Source organism: Suricata suricatta, chromosome 11 (assembly GCF_006229205.1).
Source record: "Suricata suricatta isolate VVHF042 chromosome 11, meerkat_22Aug2017_6uvM2_HiC, whole genome shotgun sequence".
In the NCBI taxonomy this organism is placed as follows: Eukaryota; Metazoa; Chordata; class Mammalia; order Carnivora; family Herpestidae; genus Suricata; species Suricata suricatta.
The window spans coordinates 100,859,393-100,887,069 of NC_043710.1; positions in this window are offsets into that span (position 1 = coordinate 100,859,393).

Below are 27,677 nucleotides of genomic sequence, written 5' to 3' on the forward strand. Positions count from 1 at the left end.
TTATTGGATGTCTTCTCTCTAAGCTACACACGTGGTAAAGAAGTGAATTAAATGCAGACCTGAAAAAGCTCAGGGTTTATTGGAATGAGGAGCTATGTGAACAGACCTCAGTAGAATGATGAGCCGTGTTAGGAAGCAAAACCAAACCAAAAAGCTTCACTGACCCCTTTCTCTGTATAGCCTTTTCCTGCTTCCTTTAAAAAAAGAAAAAACATCTGCCTCTTTTCACAGCTGCTGGTAAAGAGACAGCATCAATATTCAACATACAAAAGCTGTGGCTTACAATTCAATTGTTGAACATCTAGCGGAACATTTTTTTTTTTTTTTTTTTGATTCTTAAATCAAGTAACCCTTTCGCTACCCTGGTCCCTCAGAATGCACTGGTGTTCACCATTGTTGCGTCCTCTCCCTTTCCTTTATGTTGAAAGGAAAGCATGTCAGCATTAAGGAAGAATTTATGAGGTTTGAATTGGATGCGGGTCTAGGATTTAATTCCATTGTTAAGAAGTGTTGATTTCCGGACGAAGCTCTCTAAGGTTGTTCTGATGAATTTCCCATTCCTATGAAATGTCTGACTGCTTGGTTGGAGGGTCTATTTTGTCTTAAGACTGTGATTTCTTTCTAGTTGGCCCGACTTAAAATGATTCTTTCTTAGCTTCTTCAGGGAGCTTTGTAACAGAGGCCATGACTTGGAAACTTGGTAGAAATGGTAGATGTCAGAATGGCATGACAGGAAAATATCAGGAACAGGTTCTGCTCCACTGGAATCCTTAGACCATGGAGTAGCTCCCGTAGCAGGGTGATGACTCAGATGACCAAAGCAGATACGGAATATACATTAAAGACTGTTATTTGGCCAAGGCACCAAGCTGCAGGCCTGAGGAGAACACAAGATCTCTACAAATAACTTGGTCTTCGGGGTAAGTGGAACACCCTCTGAAGGAACAGTAAATGCAGTACCCACTGAAGATCTGGGAATCTGCTGTGGCCTTGACTGCCCCCACCCCCAGCATCCCAGCAGATTGCTGTTCTGAATAATAATAACTCATGATAGCCACGCCTTCTGTGTCCTGGAGGAGGGTGTTGTTAATTACAAGGGAAAGGGCATATACAGAAATAAACAATTAGAGGAAACATAAAGGGGACAGAAGTACGAGAAGAACAGAGGAGGGTTAATATATCAAATCACGTACTCACAACATTTATCCTTCTGCCTGAGGAACCCCCCCTCCCCCACACCCTGTGAACAAGCCAGAGAACTGACTGAGGGTCCTGGGTGGAGTGTCCTCCCCTCAGGTGCGACTTCCAACCAACTCCTCCCTCCAGGGCAACACTAGAAACAAGCAAACAAAATAAACTGGGTAGGAAGGAAGCAGGGAATTCTGAATGTCAAGAAAGGGTTCCCAGAGGAATGATACTCAAGATGGTTTTGAAGGATGGGCAGCCATTGGCCATTGGAAACGGGACAAAGGAGGGTGCGATCCCAGGCAGAGAAGGACAAGGTAGAAAGGCACAGATCAATCATCTGGTGTTTTAGGAACTCTGTGCTTGCATAGATAGACCACCCAAGCGTGGTCTGTGGTGAGTCACAAAGTTTGCGTAAGTGCACTCCTGAGCTCTGTGTTTCTCTTACCATATCTCACAGTCTTAGGGGCCTGGGAGTCTGCATATTTCTCTTCCCTCCCTCATCCATTCCAGGGGGCCGGTCTGGTCTGGCTCAAGGAGGTGAGGCATGTTCATCCCTCTTGGTATCAGGAACATAAGGACCAATTCTGGTCCTGAGTCCAGATACAGATCACAAGCCTACTAAGCCCCCCAGGATTGTGTGTGTGCAGCTTGGGGAAGAAATGCAGGACAAGTCACACAAAAAGTTCTGTACAGAACAAGTGCCCAGTGACTGTCTATGCAAAGTAACTGCTAGATGCAGCCCAGTCAGTCAAGTCACTTTGAGAAGCATTTGGTTTTCTGGGTCCTCATCTTCACTTCCTCAGGTTATTATATTAGGAGCCCTTGACCCTCTGCAGGTCTAGCTTTTCTCCAGGCTCTAGAACCAATTATTTTCCTGAGTTTTAGGAAATCCAAAGACTTCTGGGTTCTCTTATCTGTCGTTTGCTCTGGTCCCACTCTGACCTTGTACTTCAGGCCAAAGAGATGTGTTCTCACCTGTTGCTGATGCCCAGACATTTATTTTATATGCCAATTCCAGTAATTGGGTCTGTACCTTAGTATCTGGACCCATACAGGTTCCTTTGGGACTGGACTTCTCCCTTGCACTGGAAAATTTTCCTAAACACAGGAGTCGGGGTTCTGAATGCTAATTTCCTTACTTAGGTATTTGAAATTCAAAGCCAGATCCTTGCATGCAGACTTGACTTTGCTGATCGCAAAGACTCACCTGCAGCCCTGAGCTGGCACTATTCTATCTATGCCTGCTGTATACTCTGTGCGGGCCATACCCCCCTGCTCAGTCTTCGCCATTACTCTGCCCTCCATATCCCCCTCCCTAACTCACTGATACTGACGCCACCTCACATAGTCTGAAATTGTGCATTTGAGAAAATATTGAGAACCTACCATGGGTACTTTGGATACAATGGTGTATAAGACTGAGGACAACATCTCCTCAGTGCCTCTCATCCAGTGGGCCATGCAGACAAGGAGATGGGCACTGTGATGGGGGAAATGTTGGGTGCTCTGGAAGTGTTTGTTGGGGGAAGCTGACATGAAGGTTGGGTGTAAGAGGGGACAGGCTAGAGGTAGGGACGTGTAAACCGGCACTGGAAGGTTAAGCCAGACAATGGATTAAAGGAGTAAGGAGATATCATATCAGGCAGAAAAATTAGATTAGTTGAAGACCAATGAATAAGAGAAAGAGAAGACAGCCCATCTGAGCAGTGAACAACAGCTTGAGAGAATGAGGGGTGAGAAAAGAGGCTGGTTAGGGCCCAGATGACAAGGTAGAAAGTTTGTTCTCTTTCCTCTCAGCAATGGGAAAGTCTTGAATGCTTTTGGACAGGGAAGTGGCATGCAGTGTGGGGGTATTGACTCCTTGTCCTGCCCTCCACCCCCGGGCTGGTACATTCTGTTTGCAACCAAAATCAGGATCTGACATCCCATCCAGTTGTACCAGTTACCATTGAAGGTTAAGATGGGCCAGAAAAGCTTTATTCGTGCCACAGAGATACAGTCTCACCTTGATAGTTGACATAGATAGTTCTACTCAGAGTAACTCTTTCACTTAATGACCACAGGCAACGCTGGGTGCTGATAACTTGGCTCTTCTTTCTAATGACCATGAAGTGTGTTTTGAAATATCAGTCCCACAAAAGGCATTTTATTGTGGGAAATGAAGCCAGATTGTTGTCCAGATGCCATCCTCAGGAAGAAAACATCAAAGTCTAATTAAAATGCAGCCTAAGTTATATTTCACTAAAGCTTTATAATAAGTACTTCCAATAGCTACAGGGAAAAAAATACTCTTACTGATAATCTATGTCCACACTCTTCCAGTCAGCCTCATGTTTATTTTTAAATATTGAAAGACGAGCAAGTGAACTTTCAAGAATCCAACCACATCTTCTATAAATACACACTATTTGCTAATTAATTTTTTTGATGAATATCTCAGAAAACCTGTTAACTCCTAGAGAGCTTAGAAAGCTGACAGAAGGATTTTTTTGTTTTTTGTCTTTCTGGAGAAAAAGGAACCAAAACATGAGAACCAACTTTTAGCAAGAAAGAGTTAATATCACGTGTTGGTAAGATGCTACACTGTGTAGTATGGTAACTATAATGTGCTTTCTTCGCTTTGCAATTCTTTGCTTGGAGCTGGAGTGAGGGGGTAAGACTTTGCTTCTTTAACAGGCATGAGGAATGCGTTTTCTCCTCTAGGCCTTTGCTCTAACTTCTCATTCCTCTCCCTTCATCTCTCACACGCACACACCATGTATGTGTGCAGACAGGTGACGACTCTACTTTGCCATGGTTTTTTAATTACAGAGAGATTTAAAAAACTTCACTTCATTAAAAAATTTCAGAACAATTTAAGAAACATGCCAGGAAACTTTACTATTCAAGAAGTACAAAACACATGTTTCAGTTCTGTATCACCAAAAATGAAAGCACAACAGAGTACAGGAGAGACAATGCATATATATACAAGTATATGCATGTGTGTGTGTACCTCTCTGTCTCTGCACATCTCTCTCTATGACACACAGAGGGATCCTACATGGGGAAAAGGACTACAGACACCACACAGGGTGATCCACAGAGGCAGGGAAGGAGAAATCCAGAAACATACAGAGGGGGAGACAAAAGCCTTGGGGGCCTTGAACAGACCTGCCTCACCTGAGAGCATTAGAACAGGTGGGCACCGGGGCACCTGGGTGGCTCAGTCTGTTGAGCATCTGACTTCAGCTCAGGTCATGATCTCAGTTTGTGAGTCTGAGCCCCGCATCAGGCTCTGTGCCGACAGCCCAAAGCCTGGAGCCTGATACGGATTCTGTGTCTTCCTCTCTCTCTGCCCCTCCCCTGCTTGTGCTCTGTCTCTGTGTCTCTCAAAAAATAAGATATAATGTTAAAAAAAAAAAAGAACAGGTGAGCATCATCTATAACCACCCTTCAATGTCTTAGTGAACTCTTTACCATTTGGAACTCACCCTTTTTCCAGGACAAAATTAATCTTTTTTTCTAGTACGTTTTTTTATTTGTTTGTCTGTTTAGAGTTACTGAGATAGAGTTGATACACAAAAATGTGTGTACATTTAATATACACATCTGGATGAATTTGATCACGTGCGTACACTCATGACACCATTACCACATCAAGGTACTGAACATGTCCATCACTCTAAACATTTTCGCACGTGTGTGTGAACAACATTTAACATGAAATCGGTCATCTCAACATTTTTAAAAGTGTTTGTTTATTTTTGAGAGAGAGTGTGAGCAGGGGCAGGGGGTGGAGAGCAGAGAGAGTGGGGACAGAGGATTCCAAGCAGGCTCTTGCTGACAGCAGTGAGCCTGATGTGTGGCTCAAACTCATGGATCGTAAGATCAAGACCAGAGCTAAAGTTAGATGCTCAACGGATTAAGCCACCAGGAGCCCCCTTAACATTTTTTAAAGTACACAATACCAAATCAACAATAGATATTATGTTACACAGTATTTCTTTAGAATTTATTCTTCTTGAATAACAGACACATTAATGCTCACTGAACAATGCCTCACCCCTCTCCCCCTCAGTCTCTGGTAGCCTGCATTCTGGTCTCTGCTTTTATGACTTTGACTATTTTGGATACCTCATATAACTGCAATTATGCAGTATTTACCCTCTGTGACTAAATGATTTCACCTGGCATAATGCCTTCGAGTTTCATCCATTTGTTTCAATTGGTAGGATATCCTTTTTAGGGCCAAATAATATTCCTTTGTATATATAGGAACACATCAAAAACAACGATTTCTCTTTCTTTTACAAATTCCAAATTTGCACTTGTTCTGCATAAGAATTAAATTAATTCGAGGCTGACATCCACTCGGAGGCCACAGGTCCTGTGGGGCTCTTGTGTAGCATTTCCCCTCCACCGTTTGTCACTGTTGCTTTGTTATTGCTTAGATAACTACTGCCTTCCTTTTCCGAGTGACACCGACTCTTAGGGGCATGTGCGAGACCCGGATGTACAATCTGGCCCTTTGTGCTTGGGCATTTTCAGAATTGCCAACTTCCTCTCTAGCTGCAGCAGAACTTAACAAAGAGACAGAGCATTGCATCCTCGGTGCTCCCCACAGTATCTGGGCTGCGGTAGGCACTGCACAAATGCGTTAGGGACATGGAATCAGTTAGAAGCTGCACCTTTTGTTCCCACTAAAAGACAAACAAGGCAAGCAATATACAAAATTCTGGTATTTACATTTCAAATTCTATTAGTTTGTGATGTTCTCCGCTGAAGCTTCTTGCGTTATCTTATGTTGATTAGTTCTTAAAATCAACTTGGATTTGGGGTATTGGTTAGTCTCCATTATCTTTGAGGTTTTGGTTTTGTTTTTCAGAAATGCAATCGCACTTTTGTTCTGTAAGTATTTTGCTCTTGTTTTCATCTTAAAACTGGAATGCGAGGTCCTTCTTCCTTGAGGGAAAAACAGAGTGAGTTGGATAACCCCGATTGGGGTGTGCATTAGGATAGAATTTTTTTTTCCCCCATGAGATTTTGCAAATATATTCCCCAAGCCATTTATCTGAATATAAGACACCAGAAGACAAAATGAACACGTTTGGATCTGTGGACTCTTGCTGTAGCCCCAGTATATTACCCGCCATCAGTTCCATTGTCAAGTTTCAGAGCAAGTCTTCTTGAAAGGGATTTTATTTAAGTCTTTTTTTTTCTTCAGAAAGCTTTTCTAATATAAGATTTAAGATTGAGGTGTAGCAATGGCTTTCACTGCCTTTTTTTCCTTCCCAACCATGAGCATCCACACAGGAGATTAAGGAATGAGCTGGAAAGAAGCCAGGCTGGAGTCTTTCCATTCTTCTCACTCCCCTGCCCTTCTCTGTATTTCCTTTACCCCCGTTCAACTTTCAAGGTGAAGTGCGGCTATGACGAGGGCAGGTGCATCACTGCTAGATGAGAGTGAGTCAGATGATGGTGGCAGCCAGCAGACAAGGATGATCATTCTGTGTTTGCTGCAGTTAGAATGCTTTTCAGGATTTCTGCATTACCAGAGTGCCTGGGTCTTTATAAAATGGATGCGATTATATAATCTAATCCTCATCCCCACTCTGAAAGCCATAAGCAGGGCAAAGTGCTATGTAGCTCTTCTTGCCTTTCTGCCTCAGCCCATAAAACAAGAACTTTACATCTCTCAGAATCCTCAGGAAGTAACAGAAGTCCTTTCTTCTGTCCCTCATTTCTCCGTGGGAGAAGAACTCTCTGACTAATCTCGGTGTGACTAGACATATCTCTTCGCCTGGGGTTTTTCCATTTCGTTGGGTTTGTGCATTTTATGGGTTTTGTACAAAGTGGCATCAGACCTTGGACTTTAACTTCTCCCTGATTGCCCTTGGGACTCTGTAGACTCAGTAGCCATGGTCCTCCATGCTGCTGGCTCAGTGAGCGTCTGCCCAGTCGCCCAAAGCGTTGGCTTGGACGTTCATAAGATCTAGGATTTTTAGTCACTTCACATCCCAACAGAAGATTTTATTATCTCCATATTCACATGTGGAAAATGTCCCGGAGAGGCTAATAACTCGTCCAAAGCCATATAGTCAGTGAGCAGAAGAAGGAGAGCTCTGGTGTCGCTGGCTCTGGGCACACACCTTTTTCCTGTCAGCTGCCCCTTCACGCCGGCCCTGCAGCTCCTGGGCCATTACTGTGGTTAGATAACACCAGAAAGCCCTTTTCTGGTGGATGAGGACACCGTGCTTTTCTAAAATGGTTAATTTAAAATTTAAAATGCACTGATGAAACAAGTATAGCTAATCATCAGATAGGACTTCAACATGTTTCTGGAATGATGTCATTCCTCCATCACTAGGAACCTGAAGGGACAGAGAATTCTGCATCTCACCCTCAAAACTCTCTCGAGCCCCTCATGGCCAGCAAGCGAGGCTAACGTCTCTCCTGCTGTCTTGCTAAATTTTTGTAATCTAATCATTCATGCGTATTTCTTTACATAAATGCCACACACCCGTGTTACATATGCATTAGGAGAATCATGAGAAAAATAGGCCACGTGTCATAGTCACTGTTCTCTGAGGCCAGCAGCCGTTCCACAGATGCCTCTCCAAAAAAAGAATTACCCTCCAGCTTCCTGCTTATGGGGCTTAGAAGATAAACATCTGGGGATGCTCGCTGCCATGCCTTCCAAGGACGGCCAACCTCGAAGAGAATGGAGTCTATAAAGGAGATGTGAAGGCGGAGGACGTCCTGAGGGGGTAGGAGCCTCTAGCATCCGCTTGTTCTCCGCCATCCCTTCCAGGAGCCCGTATTCTCCTTAAGCCGATATGAGCATCCTTTTTGTTGCTTAGAACTACAGACCTATTAACATAGCCTGGACTGTCATCACGTTGTAGGACTGTGACACCGCATCCTTATGTTTCTTGATGCAAACCTTTCTCTCCCATAAGATCACTAACTGGTTATGGATTTGGTTGGGTTTAGTGCCCCAAATCTCCTAAAATTCTGAATGGTTGAGCCTCTGTGAAGTACCTCATGCTACATGCCTGCCGGAAGAAATAAGCATGGGGAATGGGCCTTTTCCATCTCCACCTTGAGATGGAAACTATTAGTCTACCCTTGAAGACATAAGACCAGAGTCGCTTATGGGAAGAGCCTTCTGTCCTGGAAGGTGGGTTATGGGATGCAGACCAGGCTCATGAGACGGCAGGTGTGAGACATACAGGAATGCGGGCATGCGCTGCGGGTGTTTTCACACTTCCGGGAGAAGACTTTTCTCCCTGTAGCACAGCGATGAGGAGGAGAACCAAATGTGAAAAGGCAGGCCCCATTCTTAACACGCGTGAGTTTCTTGAGCCTTAAACTGCAAGACACGTCTCTGAACGTGCAGGAAGGGCACATGTGCTTTGCTAAGGTTTTATATCAAGGAGGTAGTAGAAGTCACAGGTTAGCTGGGTGTCCTTCTAAAAACCCAGAAAATTCCAGCCTCTTTCCTTGCGGATGCTCTTTTCACCAAGCAGTTGCATTATTTTAGGATAGATACTAGTATGCCATCCCCCCCTTTATATTTTCTTCCTTTCCTCACAGCCCATTGCTAATAAGTAATAAAATGAGCAAAGGCTGACAACATGAAATAGAAGCAGAGAAGCAAATGGCATGGATACCCTCGGACAGCACAGACTTTTCCTGAGCAATCAGGGCTGCTGATCTGCAAAATTATCCTGCATCCTAAGCAGCCCCTGCTTCTCAAAGGCTGCAAGCTCTACAGTGATTACTAACCGACAGGCACAGTCCTCTGCATTGAGATTTGCAATTTGCAGGTGGAGAAACGAGAAATAGAGCCAGTCAGGAAATTGCTTTATTAAGAAATCCTTGCGTGTGTACTGGGTTTTATAGCTCAACAGTGAACTTGTACACGCATTACCTTGTGTCTGCCAGCGATGCTGTGAGATAGTTAGAAGAGATAGTTATTCGCATCCAGTGGGGAGGAGAGCTGAGACTCAGAGCGGTTCTGTGGGCAGCCCAAGTTCACGCTCACGGAGCATCTCAGAGGTGACTCTAGCCTGCCTCTACGTTCCTAGTTTAGGAGTCTTATTAAATGATACGGGTTCAGGATCAGGAGCATTGGCCCTTGGGACAACACCATTTTTTGGAGTAATTTTTACTTAATATTAAAAAAAATTTAATGTTTATTTTTGAAAGAGAGAGAGAGAGAGACAGAGTGTGAGTGGGGGAAGGACAGATAGAGAAGGAGACACAGAATCTGAAGCTGGCTCCAGGCTCCAAGCTGTCAGCACAGAGCTGGATGTGGGCTCGAACTCATGAACTGCGAAGTCATGGCATGAGCCCAAGTCGGATGCTTAACCAACTGAGTCACCCAGGGCACCCCCTCAATATTTAATTAACACATGACTTCTATGGAATATTTGTAACATAAAATGTATACAAATCACTCAAAACCAATAGCCTAGAGATTGGATGTTGAAAATATTTTAGCAAGCATTTTTTCTAGTATTTTTCTTGCATAACTACTAATAATTCCTAACATAATAAATATGCTAGGTACCACTCACATACTTTTACATATTGATTTATTTAATCCTCATAATAACACTTTGAAGAAGGAACTGTTGCTGTCCTCATTTTACAAATGAAGAAACTGAGGCACAGAAAGGTTAGGAAATATGCCCAGTGGTACCTAGCCACTGTACATGACTCTTGAGCTTGCTTTTGTTCTTAATTACAATGATACATTTTTCTTAATTACAATAATATATAAACTTTTCCTACTAAAATACACAGGTATACACTCACATGTATATAAACAGACAAATTGGGGATCATGTTCTATAGTTCTTTGGAAGCATCCTTTGGTATTCACTTATATTTATTGCATCGCTTTATTATTTTTTAAATTAAAAAAAAATATTTTTGAGAGAGGGAATATGTGTGGAGGAGGGACAGAGAGAGAGACAGACAGACAGAATGTGAAACAGGCTCCAGGCTCTGCATTTACAGCACAGAGCCTGACACATCACATTATTAATCTATGATAAAATATTTATATATATACATATATATTAGATTCATGACAATTTTCTTGACATTCCCTTAATGATAAGTACTAATTTGCTTCTGTTTCTTTTCATTTATAAATAAAAGTGAGCATTCTTAAACATAGTCCACTTTCTCCAGCCTTGACTATTTTCTTAAGATAAATGCTTAGCTTCTGATTAAAGTTTGATACATTTCCTTCCAGTAACTTTTCTTTGTCTACAATGTTAAAATTAAAATCACTTGCAATTTTAATGTGCTTTTTAAAAAAATTTTTAATGTTTATTTTTGAGGGGGTTGGAGAGCATGGGGAAGAGCAGAGAGAGAGAAGGAGACACAGAATCCAAAGCAGGCTCCAGGCTCTGAGTTGTCAGCACAGAGCCCCATGTGAGACTCAAACTCACCAACCATGAGATATTAACCTGAGCTAAAATCAGACACTTAACCAACTGAGCCACGCAGGTGCCCCTACCCTCTTTTTGAATTCACTAGCATATAATTATTTTTAAAATTTTATGTTTATTTTTGAGAGAGAGAGAGAGAGAGAGAGAGAGACAGAGTGTAAATGGGGAAGGGGCAAAAAGAAAGGGAGACACAGAATCCAAAGCAGGTCCAGTCTCTGAGATGTCACACTACAGGGCCCCACCCGGGCCTCAAACTCAGGAACCATGAGATCATGACCAGAGCCAAAGCTGAATACTTAACAGACTGAGCCATCCAGGTACCTCTAATTCACTAGCATATTATAATAGTAGTTTGTCCACTTAATTTAAAAAACTCCATGTGTATAGGGCGCCTGGGTGGCTCATTTGGCTAAGGGTCTGCCCTTGATGTCGGCTCAGGTCATGATCTCACGGTTCACTGGATCAAGCCCCGTGTCGGGCTCTGCACTGGCAGTGTGGAAGCTGTTTGGCATTCTCTCTCTCTCCCTCCCTCTCTGCCCCTTCTCCCACTTGTGCTCTCTCTCTCAAATAAATACAAACATTTTAAAAAGTTGCATATGTGTTAATTTGACAAAAGCTTAATCGATAAAAAGACAGTAAAGGAGGCGCTGAGACACAAAGAGAAGTTGTCTACAAGGGTGACTCGTTCCCAGTTTTGCTTGCTCACGTCCACCCTCCACGCCGTGGCGAGGTCTGTCTCCCTCAGGTGAGAAAAGGCGTGCTTTCCCTCTGCTCGCAGCTCCTCGTGGCCCCGAGACCTCCAGGTGCTCACCCGGGTCCTCCGCGAGGCGCGCCGTGTGCTGTGCGACCGGCTGGTGCTGCGCAGGACACCCCCTCGGCACCCCCCAGGGGTGACGGGAACCATGCTGGTTCCCAGGCCCAGTTTTAAAAATTACAGTTGGATTGACATGTAACATTGTATCAGTTACAGGCGTATCCCGTGGCAGTTCGGTGTATGTGTACATTGCAAACCGATCACCGCTTACCAACACTTTTTTCTTGTGTTGAGAACTTCGACGATTTGCTCTCTTGCACACCCACTACGGGACTGTTAACTCTAGTCACCACGCCGTACGTTTCATCCCCTGACTGACTTGGTTTTTAACTAGAAGTTTGTAACTTTTGACCCCTTCACTCATTTTGCCCACCCTTCGCCTCAGGTAACAGCCATTCTGATCCCCGTATCTATGAGCTTGGTTGTTTTTGTTTAATTCCACCTGTAGTGAGATGATATGGTATTTGTCTTTCTCTGACTATTTCACTCGTGTAATGCTCTCAAGTTCCACCCATGTTATCGCGCATGGCAAGACTTCATTCTTTGTTATGGCAAAATAGTATTCTCTCACATCCTTCTTTTCGATGTTTCTCTTCCCTGGAATGCTTTCTCCATCCTCTTCCTCAGACTGACCTTGTTCATTCGGTAGGACCCTGTTCAGTATTATTTCCTTCAGGAAGAAGTTTTTCCTGGACTCCACCACACTCTAAGTTGGATATATGAGCCCCATCTGTGAATCACGTGGCACCCTGGGGACAAGAGAGAAGCTTGGGAAGCCCTCCAATGGTGGAAATCAATCCACTGGGGGCCCCGGGCAGCAGAGGCGGTACATCTGGGGACTCCCCAGGCTTCCTGCCGGGAGGATCATTCAGCTCCTGAGTGATCTCGTGGAACCCGTAGGACTCCTGGATCAGAATTTCCTCGGATTATGAGAAATCCCTGGGGAAAGACAGCTTGTGACTGCCCCTCAGTAGCCTGCCAACTTTCCCGGGACAGAAATCAGTCTGTGCCTCAGAAGACTTTTCCAAAAGGTTCTCTTCCCCACTGGTAGGATTGCCAATAACTCTCTTTAGCCTCTGGCTTAGATTAGGGAGAAAAACAAATTTCCTACAGGATAATGCTGCTTATATTAGTTTTCTATACCTTAGTACAAATGAGAGTCTGAAAGAAGGAGTGAGAAAAGGAAGGGGAAACAGAACTTTCTGAAATTGTGGAAGACCGTCTATAACTGCATCCACCATCAGGTTGAAGCCACCTGAGCCACCTACCCCCGGGAGACAGCCTGGGGCGGGAGTGGGGGTGGGGGACCTGGGACCAGGACCCACCAGGATTTGCCAAAGCAGCAAGTCAGTAAGCATGGGGGCCCGACCTAGCCATCTAGCCCCTGTTCACATGGGCTCATTTCCTGCTCATTCAGAGTTCCCATGGGGATTACCTCTGTATCCCGTGTCAGGATCTAGACAACTCCACACGCAGTTTGAACAATCCACTGTTGCCTAGAGGATTTGTCGCTTGTGGGAGATGCAGCAGCTGAGATCATAAGGAATGTACGTGCCTCTCTGTGACCTCTTTGTTGAGAGTTGAAGGTCATTTATTAAAGCAGAATCTGCCTCTTCATGAATGGGGTGATGTCTGTGTATTGCTCCTTTCACTTTAATGTCCTGTTCAAAATCCCAGTAACCATATTATAGATATTAATTCTTGTTCCTCTTAGGCAGATCTTTATTTCAGGTCCCATGTTGAGACAGCTTACTGAAACCAGCATCCAGCATAGCTTAGCCCTCAAAGCAAATACCGTTCCTTTAATGGAAGGACCTGGGACCAGAAGCCGGGCTGTGAACTAAGGTTACTGGGGTGATATTCTGCTTTCTCCTACAGGCCGTAATGATCTGAATCAAATAATGTCACCGCTGCATTTCAATTTCTTCCTGAATCAGGAAGATGGCACCTCCCTCCTTGGTTCAGGTGCTGATGGAGAGCACTTGGCAAACGTCTCCAAGGTAGTGGAGTTATGTAGTTGCTGTTTCTAATAGCATCTCTTTTTTTAGTAAAAGTTCTCTGAGGTTCAGTGCGGCTCAGGTAAAAATTGCCTTTCATGTATTTCTTCCTTGCTTTCCAGATAATCCGTGGCTAAAATTAGCAATGCTTAGTTCAGTGAAAAATATTGTTGCAGCAGGCAGCCATGGAAACGGTGTTGGAGCAACTTTCCCTCCAGGGGGCTGCCTTTTGTGGGATGTGCTTTCTCGCTGATTAAATGAAATGACTAACTGCTTTTGAAGCTGGGGTTTGAGATGAGTTAAGAGTTTAGGCAAATTTTTCTTCATTTCCCCCCCTTAACTTCCATCAAAGAAGGAAAAATGTATCTCAAATTGTCAGAATTTGCTTTTGAAAAGGATATGGGAAGATTACTCAGCTCACCCACCATCCTGCATCTGAGGTGTACCAATGGTGGATAATTGGATTAGCATTAATTAATGCCTTTGTCCACATATCATTTTATAGTACACAAAAGAGGTTTTCCTCTGCACTGCCAGTGAAGCCTTCTGAGAAGTCTAGAAGGTAGAGAGAACGTGATGGGGATATTCCTGACCAGATGAGGACACTTCCTTGTCCACTTGCTGGTAATTGGAGGACATGGGAGAATTCAAGTCTCTCACTTCTGGTTCCATCATTCTTTCGCACTCCCCAGGCCATCTCCTGGTGACTAGGGTACCAAATCTAAGTAGCTAGAGGCCAGACTTATCAAGTGAATCCTGCATTTAGTAAACTCTCAGCTTTGCTTCACTTTACCTCATTGATTCCCAGAATCTTGCCTGCTTCGGAGAGCAGAGCACTCATGATATTTCCCGGGAAGGAACCCATGTCTCAGTGTCCCATTCTGGTCCGTCTCCTCTCCCTCCAAAGGACCCTTCCTCCCAGTCCTATTTTCTTCGGATTTCTACTATCCTAATTCATCTCTCATCCCTTTCCTTCGAGTGTCTGCTATCCTGACAGAGATAGCTAAAAAGTTCATTCACCTGAATGTGTTTATAGAACCTAATGAATTAATGGATCCCAGCACAGAGACTTATGCATTTTAATGGACTCTAACTGCTTTGGCTGTAGTCAGTGGCTTCTTCATGCAAGTCTGGGCAACCTGACCAAGGTCAGGAGCCAGACTCTAGTGTCTTCCTCTAGGGCCACACTGGGGATTGAAAGGTGATGATGTTAAGGAAGAATATAATCAACTATTTCTGTGGAAAAGTATTTTTTGGTGTTTTTTTCCTCTTCTGTTTGGTAGAGTGTCCTTAGGAAATTGCTGTTTGTTATTTGAAAGTTTTGATATTTCAAACCGTACTATCACTATAATTTATCAGACAGGTTTCTGGCCCCCTCCATTCCACTCCCCTCCTCCATCCTGGAAGCTCTGGGACCACAGTGGGGTTTCTCTGCACTGCAGCCACTGTAGTCACACCCCACTTTCTTCTTGCCCTGGTGCCCGACCAGAGCTCCATCCTTGAGTCTTTAAGCCCACCTGTCACTGGAGGAGGTGAGGAGAGGGAAGAACTCATCAGTTTCCTTGGCCCGGGAAGGATCCAGCCCTGTCACACTAAGTGTTGTTTCTGCTCTATTAAGAGACCTTCCCCCTGACCAAAATGATGATTTATTTGATAGGTTTCAAAATTGGTGTCATTATCAAGTGGTCTATGGAAAGTCTCTGCCCTCAGTTGTGAAGGAATATAGTTTGCCTCACAAAGTTCTTCTCAGGTATAGGGATTCATTCAAAGTTGCAAGAGAAGGTGCATCGTGTTGGCAATAATGCATAACCCTCACTGTCAAGTTCACTGTGTAGAGTGGGTCAGAGAAGACAACATCACACTTGACTTGTAGTTCTGTGCCAGAAGTTGTTTATTCTGAGTATCTGAGCATAAGCTTTTCTCCTCTATGACATCTTCCCTGTGTCTCTTCCACGCTCCACTCTGGTCCCCTCTGGGGTCCCACAGTATCCATCCTGTGCTCATCTCTGAGGTCTTGTCAATCTGTATATTTTTCCTTATTCTTAGTTTCCTCCTCAGGGAAATGAGAGTTGATCTCTCTAACTCCAATATCTGCTATTGTGTCTGGTGCAGGAGATTACATTAAGAGCTTACATGAAAATATAAATGACACATAGATCTTATTTTATATCGTAATCCTCACAGGCTAGAAGTGGCTGGCTAGAAATAGTGCAGCGCTTGATTGCTAATGCCTGACATGGCGGATGAGGGCCTCATGTGTCCAGGCTAGTGTTAGATGCACGTCTAGCTAAAGAACTAGAGAATGCATGGCAAGTCACGAACGTCTGCATGCTGTGACTTTGTCATATCTGCTCTGATTTAGAAAACGTTAGTTTTTTCCAATTTGTAAAACATGTTTATTCATTTTGAGAGAGAAGGAGTGTGTGCACAAGTAGGGGAGGGGCAGAAAGACACACACACACATACCACACACACACATACATACACACACAGAATCCAAAGCAGGATCATCTGAGCCTTTAGCCCAGAGCCCAACATGGGGCTTGATCCCACAACCATGAGCTGAAATCAAAAGTCACATGCTTAATTGACTGAGCCACTCAGGTGCCCTTAGAAAATATAATTTTTAATTTTTTTATGTTTTTTTGAAATTTATTTTTGAGAGACAGAGACAGCGTGAGCAGGGGAGGGTCAGAGAGAGGGAGACACAGAATCCAAAGCAGGCTCCAGGCTTGGAGTTAGCTGTCAGCAGAGAGCCCGATGCGGGGCTCAAACCCACAAACTGCAAGATCATGACCTGAGCCGAAGCCAGAAGCCGGACGTTTAACTGACTGAGCCACCCAGGCGCCCCGAAAATGTAATTTTTTAAAGGTTTGTTGGATAGATACAGATTCAGGCCACTCTCCTTAGGTTTTCACCTTTCCCCCCCTGTATTCCTAATAGGTTCTTAGGTTTCTATAATCAGAGACATATATGGTAATTTCCTTAGGAGAGTTCAGCCATGAAATACACTTTTGGAAAATTCTTGCCTCTTTAGTTGAAGTAATGTGAAATAGGATAAAATACAAAGAACACTCTGTGAAATGTTTCATATTTCAGATATAATGAATCCCATATCCTGAGAAAAAATAACATATGTTGTGAGGCTTTTATTTCCAATACTGTGATAGCCCCACTGTCTATGTCTGGAATTACACTAGGTTTTTTTTTTTTTATTACCTTATATTTGTTACTGCCATAATGAAATTAAGTATTACACATAGCATATGTATACTGTTATGTGTACGTATAATCACATATATTGCTAGTATCGCTAAGTAAATTATTGGGTACATGTATTTAATTATAACTAGTAGGGATCTGACAAAAATTGTTATCTCATGAACATCTAACACTTCTCTCATCTGAAATATGTACATAATCAACCTGTGTATCTAACCTGGAAAGTGACTTTTTCTCATTAAAAAAAATAAATCATTACTGATGACCCCAGTCAAGACTAAATTACCATCCTGGCATTTACAAAATATAAAATTGACATTTTAATAGGAAATTAAAAAGTTTTAAATAATATAAAGGAACAGGAAGACTGAGTTCTGAGGTCAAACATCTGGTTCTCGTGGTGAGGCATCTGAACTGGTACGAGACAATAGCTAAAAGGACTGTCCCAGTTGGTCAGTGGCCACCCCTTTCTGGACCTCTGAGAAACGTCCGTGCTGGGTCACATTTAATACTTATTCGTTTTCTCGGCTGCAGCGTAGACAGCTAGTGATCTCCACTGCCGACTCCCCTTATCTTCTGGTAATAGAACTCTCACGTTTCCTTGGGCACGTTCATTTTCCAGCTTCCCTTTCTGCTAAGCGTGGCTGTCTGACTAGGTTACGATGAAGAGGGCATGAGGAAAAGGATATTGCCGCCACCAGTTGTGTCTTTGCTTCCTTCCCCCCTTTCCGCTAGCTGGGACGAAGACTTGAAGGTGGGCACTGGAGAAGTCCATCTTGCACGAGGTGGAATGTTTGGTGACGGTAGCAAGTCTCTGGTAGAGGCCAAGTCCCTGATATCGGAGTGCTTCCATGTCGGTCTGTGTCTGCCTGTGCATAGCCTATCATGTGACAGGAACGTAAACTCTCTTGTTCAAGCCACAAGTATTTGGCTTTGCTTCCTACCCTAACCCTTCCCATGACTTTCTGGGGCATTCTTCCTAACCAGAATACCAACCTTATGATAGGTTTGCTCTGGAGTGGGATTGGCTTTGGAAAACTACACTGGAGGACCAGAGGTGATGTTGCCCAAATTGTAAACACCAAGGAACACACACACACACACACACACACACACACACACACACATACACAATTAGGTGCAATCTCTTATCTTCTCTGACAAGTTGGGATGGAGTAGCTAGGATGAAGGGCTTTGTCTTAAGATACATCTGAGTTTAGGTCCTGAGTCTCCCTTAAAATCTGTCTTTTTTGGGTCTGACTTCATCGGCAGTGACAGAGATAGTGTATTAGTTGAGGCTCTACAGAGAAACAGAACCAATAGGGTATATATTGACAGATAGGAAGAGATTTATTGTAGGACCCGTCATGTCATGAGGAGACACTCAGGAGAGAACCTGATGTTTCAGGCATAAGGTCAGGAAGGGTCCTGGTACAAAGGGAAGAGAGAGGTCCTTGCTTATAGGCCAGCGTCTACTCAGCTGAAAGGGACGGTGATGCTGTAACACAGGTATGATGTAGGGCACGCTTCTAGAGAAGGGCTAGTTAGTGCTGCCTGTTTCATACAGCCACACGGGCCAGACAGTCCAATTACTGGGGGAAAGTGGAAGAACACAATGAAGACAAGTCCTGAATAGAAGGTGAACCCACCTGACTTCTGGGGAGCCAAGGGAGTAGCCACCTGCAGAGTCTGAGTTTTTTGCATACACTTGTTTTAAATCTGCTTCCTGCCCAGAGACTCAAGCTGTCAAGGAAGTGGACACGTCGTGTTCAACACAGAGATGCCTTCTCCCCACAGACTTCTCTTGCTAGGACTGCTCCCCTTGGTCTCCTTCTCACCTTCATATGCGCCTGTGCCCCAGTTTTGTCCACACTTGACACACACGCATTCAGTCATTCCTGCTTTTCACTGGTTTGTTTTCTACCAGACCTGTGAGGATTCTTCTGATTTCTCTAGCTGTCAGCTCCGCTTACATTAGAATGAGTTATGAGACACCATGAGATAAAGGGAAAGAAACTTTGAAATAACATGAACATTAAGGGAATTAAGTAACCTAGGTAGGCTTATGGATTTCACATACCTTGGACTTGACTTATCTAGCCCAGGAAAGCAGTCATGCATTACACCTGCAGTATTTGGAGTTACAGGGGAAATGTTTGAAAATTGTTGTGCTCAGATATTTGAGCATATCTGAGCATCTAACAGAGGCGTCTCTGTATCTTGTGTCTGATTCTACAAAAGTACAAGTGAGATTAGGGATATGGGCTTAGCATTCCAAAAATTTGACAGGATAGAATCTGGTCTACTGAGTAGCAAGCAGTATTTGCCCAAAGATTTCTTAGAACTTGACTGCTATGCATCTATGTCTTTGTTTCAACAACAGATTTTATTGTTCTCTAAATATTGGACCGAGTGTCTTACACATGCATGCTGGTTTGTGCAAATCATGATGGAGATGAACATGGATTCTTCCTCTCATTAGCATGATCATTGCAGACCTGAGTGAGCACTTAATGTATATGGATTCCTACTGTTACTATATGTGTAGCTTTCTCCCCACCCTGCTTCCCAACCACACTCCCTACTGCCAGCACATCATAAACTCTCTGGGGCAAGGACAGATTTTCCTGTACCTCTTTTTACCCCATAGTATCCAGCGACTTGCAACAGAACATACCTTTATATTGTATTTCCCAAAGATGGCCGCACCGACACATCCCAGCCCACGTGCTCTGCTTGCGGTTTGACGTTGACCCTCCTCCCAGCTGAGAACTAGGGTCTCATTTCCTACCCTTCATTCTGAGTGGCCCTGTGAACAAGGTGATTCAATGTGACTCCTGAGGCTATTATAAAATGGCAGTGCAGCTTCCCCTTGATCCTCTTTGGATGCTTGCTCTTGAAACCCAGCTACCATGTTGTGAGGAAGCCTAAGCCACATGGAGAAGATGCAGGTACGTGTTCCCGCTGACAGCCCAGACGAGGAGTTGAAGTCCCAGCCGTGAGCTAACATCAGCCTTCAGACGTGCAAATATATGAGCCTTTAATTGACACCAGTGGACTCCCACTCCTGAACCCACTCTAGCTAATACCTGTGAAGCAGACACTGCCTGCCAAACCCTGCTCAGATTGAAGATTTGTGAGCAGTTGTTATTTTAAGACTACGTTTCCCGTGGTTTGTTATGACGCAGCAGATACTCCGAACAACACTTATCACGTCCTCTCCCTTGCCGTATGCATTCAGTCATTTCTTCTCTCCCAAACTGGACTTTAGGCTTCAAGTCTGGAGCTTTCTCATTTGGAACTTCTAGAATTTTTTTTTTCATGCCACACTAATTACACTAAATTCCTTGCTGTGCTCTATGCATGACCTTAGATTTCCAGTCTTCATATGTTTGTTCATGCTATTTCTTTGTCACACATGGTTATTCTCATCTGTGCTCACCTAGGTTGTCCTCAGTTTCAAGACTGGGTCACATCCCATGAAGGGTTTCCTGATCGCTCCAGGCAGAAGAGATGCTTCCTTCTGCTGAACTCTTATAGCATCAGAGATAAAGTTCTCTTAGCAGTACTATCATCTTCTGCCTTATGTTAGAGTTTCTTTTTTTTTATTTATTTTTTTTTGGTTTATTTATTTTTGAGACAGAGAAAGACAGAGCATGAGCGGGGGAGGGGCAGAGAGAGAGGGAGACGCGGAATCTGAAACAGGCTCTGGGCTCTGAGCTGCCAGCACAGAACCCGATGCAGGGTTCGATCCCACAGACTGCAAGATCATGACCTGAGCCAAAGTCAGACACTTAGCCACCCAGGCACTGCTGTTAGAGTTTCTTGTTTACAGAAGTTCCTCCAACTTTTAGATTATCTGTCTGTTTGTACATGCATTCATACATACAAAAATACTTATGGAATGTTTCCTTCTTGCCATACAATGTGCAAAACGCAGGGTAAAGGCAGCAAACAAATGAAGAAGTGGTCCTCCCCTGTGTGAACATTCAGTCAAGTGAGAGAAGCACAAAAAATAAATTCTTAACTATTCTCTTTTATGGGTTTTCACTAAGTCATTTACATTGGGACCTAATGTGATACCCCATTTCCCTTGAAGTCCTGGGAGGCAACATGAAAAAACTTGAGATCTGCGTTTGAATACCATCAACTTATTTACTATCTGTGAATATGGAACCTGCCCTCATTGATCCAGTGGAGATAGTTTTATCTGCTTCATAATATTTTTTTCTATCATAAATAAGAAACCTGATATAAGGTCCACCTTTATGCTGGGCACATAACTAATTCATAAATATATCTCTTTGTTCCCATCTTCTCTTGCTTAGTTTACAGCCCAGCTTTTGGTTTACACTCAGGTAATGAGTTTATCTGAGTAACATCAGATATGTGAACGTTGTACTTACATTTGTAGAACTCGTTTCCAGGTGTGAGGGTACTCAGCTTTTGCAGGCAACTTTTGTTGCTTGCCATGGGGGAAAAAAGGAAGGAAGACTTCACTCTTTGTCGCATGGCTGACTCCTTACTCATTATGCAAAATTCAGTCCAAGAGGCACATCATCAGGAAACTGTGACTATCATTCACTCCGGTCTCTATCAGTGTTAACTCCTCCAGTTTTAGGCTGCACAGCACCCTATACCCCTTCATGACATTTTTTACAACTGCAATTAATTATTTAAACTATCATTTCTTTTAGACTGTAAGCTCAGTGAAGGCAGGGGCCAAGTCTTTGCCATGATCACCAGCACTAAAAGTATCTGCCACTGAGAAAGTGTTCAGTAAATATTTACACATTTAATGAGCTGGGGAAGGCTTTGCAGTGGTAGCTGGAATGCTAAGGGAGAAGTAAGCCCAACAGCTGTCAACAATTTTTCCTGACCCAATAACTACCCTCCATCACTACTTTTGGAAACCATTCTCCTTGAGCATTTTCTGTGATCAGCCCTCAGAAGTCCCTGAGGTCAGAGGATGGAACCTTCCTTTAATGGACTCAAAGAAAGAGAGACCAATTTTATTTTCCCAGCTATTTTTTTTGGAACAGCACCTCTGGATTTTTTGTGATGACCTATGGAAGGTATAGGAAATAAACCTCTTAAAGTCTGATGGGGCAGTCAAACCAGAAAGCTGCTTCCAGCTGAGTCTGTAATAGCAAACCCAACAAGGAGAGAGGTATAGTTGGACTAACTACAGTCCCTGAGACAGTCATGCTGGGGTACCGTAGCCTTTCAGACACATCAAACTCCAAGACCTGTAAACGTTGAGCAGCTCACAGAATTTTAACTTAAAAAAGTAGGTAATAACTTGCCCTGCCCTGCCACACGTAGGTAAGAGGCCATTCTCCCAAGACAGCCTTTTCTAAAACAGCCTCTTCTTTTCTCTGCTCATGACCAAGAGGGTTGCAATAAAATATCTTCCCTTCTCAAAGTATGAGGCCAGATATAACAGTGTAAAAATAAAAATAAAACTTGGAATTTCTTTGTGAATATTAGCATTATGTTTTTTTCTATAGCAATATGAGGTAAATCCCCTATACAGTCTAGCTAAATAAACTTTACACGCATTAACACCAAAAAAGCAGTTTATGGTTCCAGATTTATTTCCCAGCTTGTAAATGGTGCCTATCAAAGCTTCACAGCATAAAGTTGAGTTTAGCCAGAACTAACACATCTACTGACCCAAGACCCTTAGAACCAGAAAGATTTATTAGAAGATTAGACCATAATTTTAATTCAGGTTATAAAGCTTGTATAAAATCTCACATGTCTTTTATATTTTAACATCCTGGAAGGGACTCTCCTTACGTAGAGTTAGAAAGACCTGCTGGGGCTGATAGAAGAGAGAGAATTAAAAGGAACTGGTAAGTGTTATAGGCTGACTTTCATTTATCTGAAGATATTGTACAGAAATTGAATAGAATCTATTCCCATTTTGCTCTTGTACTTCTTGTGTGCTAGATCCTAAGAAAGTTCATTCAGCTCTGCTTCTTTTTTGTTCAAGATGTATAACTGCAATTAACATGAAACAGGGAGGAAAAGCGAGGCTAACACATCTCATTTCCCCCAAAAATTCCTCTGAGAAGCAAAAGGCTTTCTCTTCATCATGCATGCAGAAATATTCTTTGCCAGTTTCTGTGAAGTTCCCCTACCTAATGAGATCTGAATATTGCACTAACTGGCAGAAGCATTTCTTAGCTCTTAGGTCTTATTCTGCAAATGAATGCTATATTTGCTTCCAATGGTCCATGCTTAGTAAAATATTGTATACTGTTGATGCTGAAAATATACAGATGATACTTACATCATAAACTCTCTGATTTAACAGACACTTAATGAGCACTGCACTAGGAATTGTGGGGATAGAAAATATAGTGAAGGGAGGACTTCTATTTCCAGCCAAAACTGAGGTACCATAAACCAGAGTGGTTTATTCTCCTGAATAAACCGGAATTACAGGCGGTACAAATCAAACAGTGGTTTGAAGACATTGGCTCCCAGGCAATAGAGGACAGTGATCCCTGTGAGATGGGAAACAGATGAGGTGAGACCTACAATTGCTTCATCTTAATGCCTTGAAAGAATTTCCAAGCTAAAGCGCAGGGAAGAGGAAATCAGATGGAGTCTGCAAGACTCCCTGTGTTGGGAAAACAAAGTCCAGAAATGCCAAAGTGATCAGAATTCATAGGACTATGGAGTACAGATCAGAGAGTCCTGGAGACCTCCGAGGGTGCCCTTTGAGTATTCAGCAGAGTACTTCTCTGTGTATACATGTGAAGAAACAATCTCTGACTGGGGAAAGAGCCACCTGAAAGGAATAGGAATGACTGTGCGACTCTGTGCAGTGGTCACATATGGCTAGGACTTGTGCCAGTTACTACAGCCAGACTAGAAATCCTTATGACTCACAAGGTATGGTGTAGAACATACAGAGGGTCTTACCTTTAAGAGTGGGAAACAATTAGTCCTCCTGTATGCACTAGTCCTGCTTAATAAAGCTTAAAAGAAGGCCTAAAGGGATCAAATTTTTTAAGTAACTTAAAATTTGCAGCCATAAAACATATGGAATAACTGTACTCTGTATATGTGAAAGGTTAAGGAAAGGAAAGGAAGGTTATAAAACCTGAATCAGACTTCTGTAGATGAAAATTACAATGTGGGAGATAAAAAATGCATTGGATAGGATTAATCACAGATTAGACACTACAGAAGAAAATATTAATGAACTCAAAGATGTAGCAATAGAAACAATCCAGAATACAACACAGGAAAAGTAAATTTTTAAAGATTAAACAATGCATTGTTTCCTGTAGAACTTCTTGTGACGGATAATTAGAGTTCCAAAGGAGAGAAGAAAGGTGAATTTTTAAAAAATGGAAAAAATAATAGCTAAAACAATTCCAAACTTGTTGGAACTTCTGAATCCACAAATCTAAAATGCTCAATGATTTCTAAGCACAGGAAATAGGTAGCAAAAAACTACAGCAAAGCACACCAATCAAATTGCTAAAGATTAGGGATAATGAAAAAAATCTTAAAAGCATCCAAATGATAAAAGATATTATAGATTAAGGAACAAATATTAGGATTCCAGTACATAAAGCACATCAGAATATGCCATTTCTTCTGGGAAACAAACCAGAAGACAATGAGGCAACATCTTTAATATACTGAGAAAAAAAAAAAAAAACTGAAAAAAAAGTCCTGAAAGATAAGAAAGAATTCTATAACCAGAAAGTATCATTCAGAAGTGGAAGGAAATAAAGACTTTTCCAGACATATGAAAGTAAAAATAATTCATCACCAACAAAGAATGTTAAAGAACATGCTTCAGACAAAAGGAAAATTATAACAAGTGGAAATATAAGTCTGTATAGAAAATGAAGAGCACTGGGAATAATGACTACCAGGATAAATATGTAGCGTGTTTTATTTTTATTTTCTCTTTTAGTGATAATTGACTCTTTAAGGAAAAATAATAACATTGAATATAGTGTAGATTTAGAATACACATAAAATTAAATGCATCACATTAACAGCACATAAAATGGGAGGAAAAACCTAGAAGTCTAATTACCTTGAAGAATTTTATATTATAGTGGATATGGTATATTTTCACCTGATCATAGTTGAATCAATTAAAGATGAATACTATAAACACTAAGAAATTAGAAAAAAATAAGTTTGTTAAAACAAATAGGAAAAAGAAAATAGAAAGAGTAAAAAGAAATCAATGAAATACAAAACAAACATATAGTACACACATAAAGAAAAAATCTAGCTTTTATGTTTAGGTATTAATTTTTCTTTTTGATGTAAAATTAATTGATAAAAAAAGCTTTCCCATTGAAATACCTTGGTACATTTTTGAAAATCAATTGACCATGTGTTTTGGATGTATAACTAGATTATCTAATCTGTTCCATTAATGTATTTGTCTATCCCTATGCAAATATGGCATAAAAATATTCATTCTTAAACACAGTAACTTTATATTAAGTTTTAAAATTAGTTATTAGTTACTAGATCCTCCTGCTCTGTCCTTTTTCAAGATTGTTTTGACTGTTCTACCTCCTTCCTTTTTCCAAATCAGTTTAAGAACTTGTTTGTAAATTTCTTCCAGAAAAATGCCTTTTGAGTGAGATTTTTACTGTAATTGTATTAAATCTTTAGATCAATACAGGGAGAATTGACATCATCATTATTTTGTCCTCCAGTCAATGGATGTGATGTATCTCACCATTTCTTTATAATTTCTTTAAATATCTAAATATTTAGAAATTCTCACCAATGTGTTGTAATTTTCAGTGTAGCTATCTAGATATCTTGCATATCTTTTGGTAAATTAATTCTTAAGTGTTTTAAGTTTGGTAATACTGTAAGTAGAGTTGATTTTTCCTTTACTGTCATTTTCTATCTGCTCTCTGTTTTACAGATACAATTGGTATTGGTGTATTAATCCTCTACCCTGCTAGCTTAGAATTAAGATGTTTAGGGTGGAAAACTGTTTTATGTTACATACGATAATGGACCCTTATTAATTCAACACTTAATGAATGCCTCATATGTGCCAGCACTGTCATTTTCTGATGGATATTTGAAGACTGAGTTATTGTTTAGGGTCTCCTTACCTAGCTTACTTTTTCTATCTACTTAATTCTGGCATATATTCAATAATGTTGCAATTTCATGATATAACTTATTTTTTTAAATCATAGAAGTAGAATTTTGGACTAAACCATGAAGCCTCAGATACCAGATGTTAGAGGTCTATTACAGCTGTAATTCTAGTTTAAGTTTTTCCAATTATTTTATCCTAACTTTTTTATGATTTTAAGATTTTCACTCAAGAGTCTTGTGCCAGAGTCCAGCTCCGACTGGTCCAGGGGTCCCCTGAAGGAGGCAGCAGTGTCGGGGAAAATGGATTGAGGGAGATCCACATAGTTTCTTTCTTTTTTGGTCATCAGCCTGGCATCATCTCTCGCATCTCTCTGGCATCTCTCTGGCATCTCTATCTTGCCAGGTTTTATACCTTTATTTATGTAAGAGTTGCCATGGGAAAGCAACTGAGCGGCCACTTTGCTGTGGAAAGCTGCAAACACTGACAACCCCCACTTGCAAACCTGGAATGACCCAAGCCATTTGAAAAGCACCAGCGGCCATTTTATTGCAGGCCAGATAACAGATCCAGGCGCCACCAGGACTGACGACCCCTACTCTCAATCTGGACTATCTCAAACTGTAATGCCTCACCATGGAATTCCAGCATCCCCCTCCCCACCGAAGCAAACAGCCAATTGAATCCTGCCACCATCCAAAGATGTCCCTACTTGGCTATCGGTCCGCCTGAGCTCAAACCCGGAACTCCTGCACCCATAAAAGACCTTGCTCTCCCATATCAGGCGCGACTTCCCTGACTCCCCACTCCAGAGTCACGGAACCTCGCCCAGGAATTGCAGATCCCAATAAAGGCCTTCTTGGCTCCATAACGTGGTCTCTTTGTCCTCCCATCTCTGCCTCCATCTATTAAACCTTACGATTTCAGATTTATGACCTCAAAAAGTGGAATTTTTACAAATAATTCTCAGTGATAAGATGCTTTGAAAAGGGTGCAGAAACAGGTTTTACAGAGGCATTTTTGCAGAACTACTCTAATTACAATGAGGTAACTTACACATCATAGGATAACAGGATATTCTCAGTGAAAAGCAGATAACATGCACATTTGTTTGAACCGGTAGTAAATCTTACAACTAAGAAGATAGCAGGATGTTTTCAATGAGAAGCAGATAGCAAACACATTTTATAAGAATAACACTAAAATTTAGGCATAAACAAGGCTAGGAGGCATTCTATTTGGCTCACAAGAGGAAGAATGTATTTGCGATGGTTAGTAAATAAACATTTTGTCAACCTTGTTCTTTGATGTTGAAGGTGTAAGAGCCATAGGCACCCTAGAAGAGCCGGTTTTCTGCATATGAGTGTAAATTGTAACTACTCTTACCCATCCTCACAATGGGCACCAAATTAGCATATGTATGCGCAGTAAGGTATGCCTGGCTCTTGTTTGTTTCTTATACCTAAATTAGGCTCTTTTTCTCTGGGCCAGAGTAAATATTATTCTTGTGTTCTTTAACCCCTTAGGAGAGCCTTTCGACAGCATCTGCAGTGCTTTGTTTCAATTCCTCTTTATAGCGGTGGGAATATGCTTCTTCCCATGAGGTATCTGTGTGGGGAATATTGGTATGACTTGGAACATTGTGAGGCCTAATCATTAGCAACAGGTTTAATTTCACATGAGCAGTAGTAGCAGAAGGAGATGCCAGTTTCCACCTCTCATGGCAGGAGCCGTGCAACATCTCCTTACTGTGACCATGTCATCCAGCAGGGCCGGTGTGGCTCCCAGCAGTCTGGGATAAATATACTGCAATATAGTATTAAGAGTATGGAGTTGAGTCTCTTAGTGAATCAGATCCTTTGTGTAATGAGTGATTCTTTCTTTGTAGTGGGCCA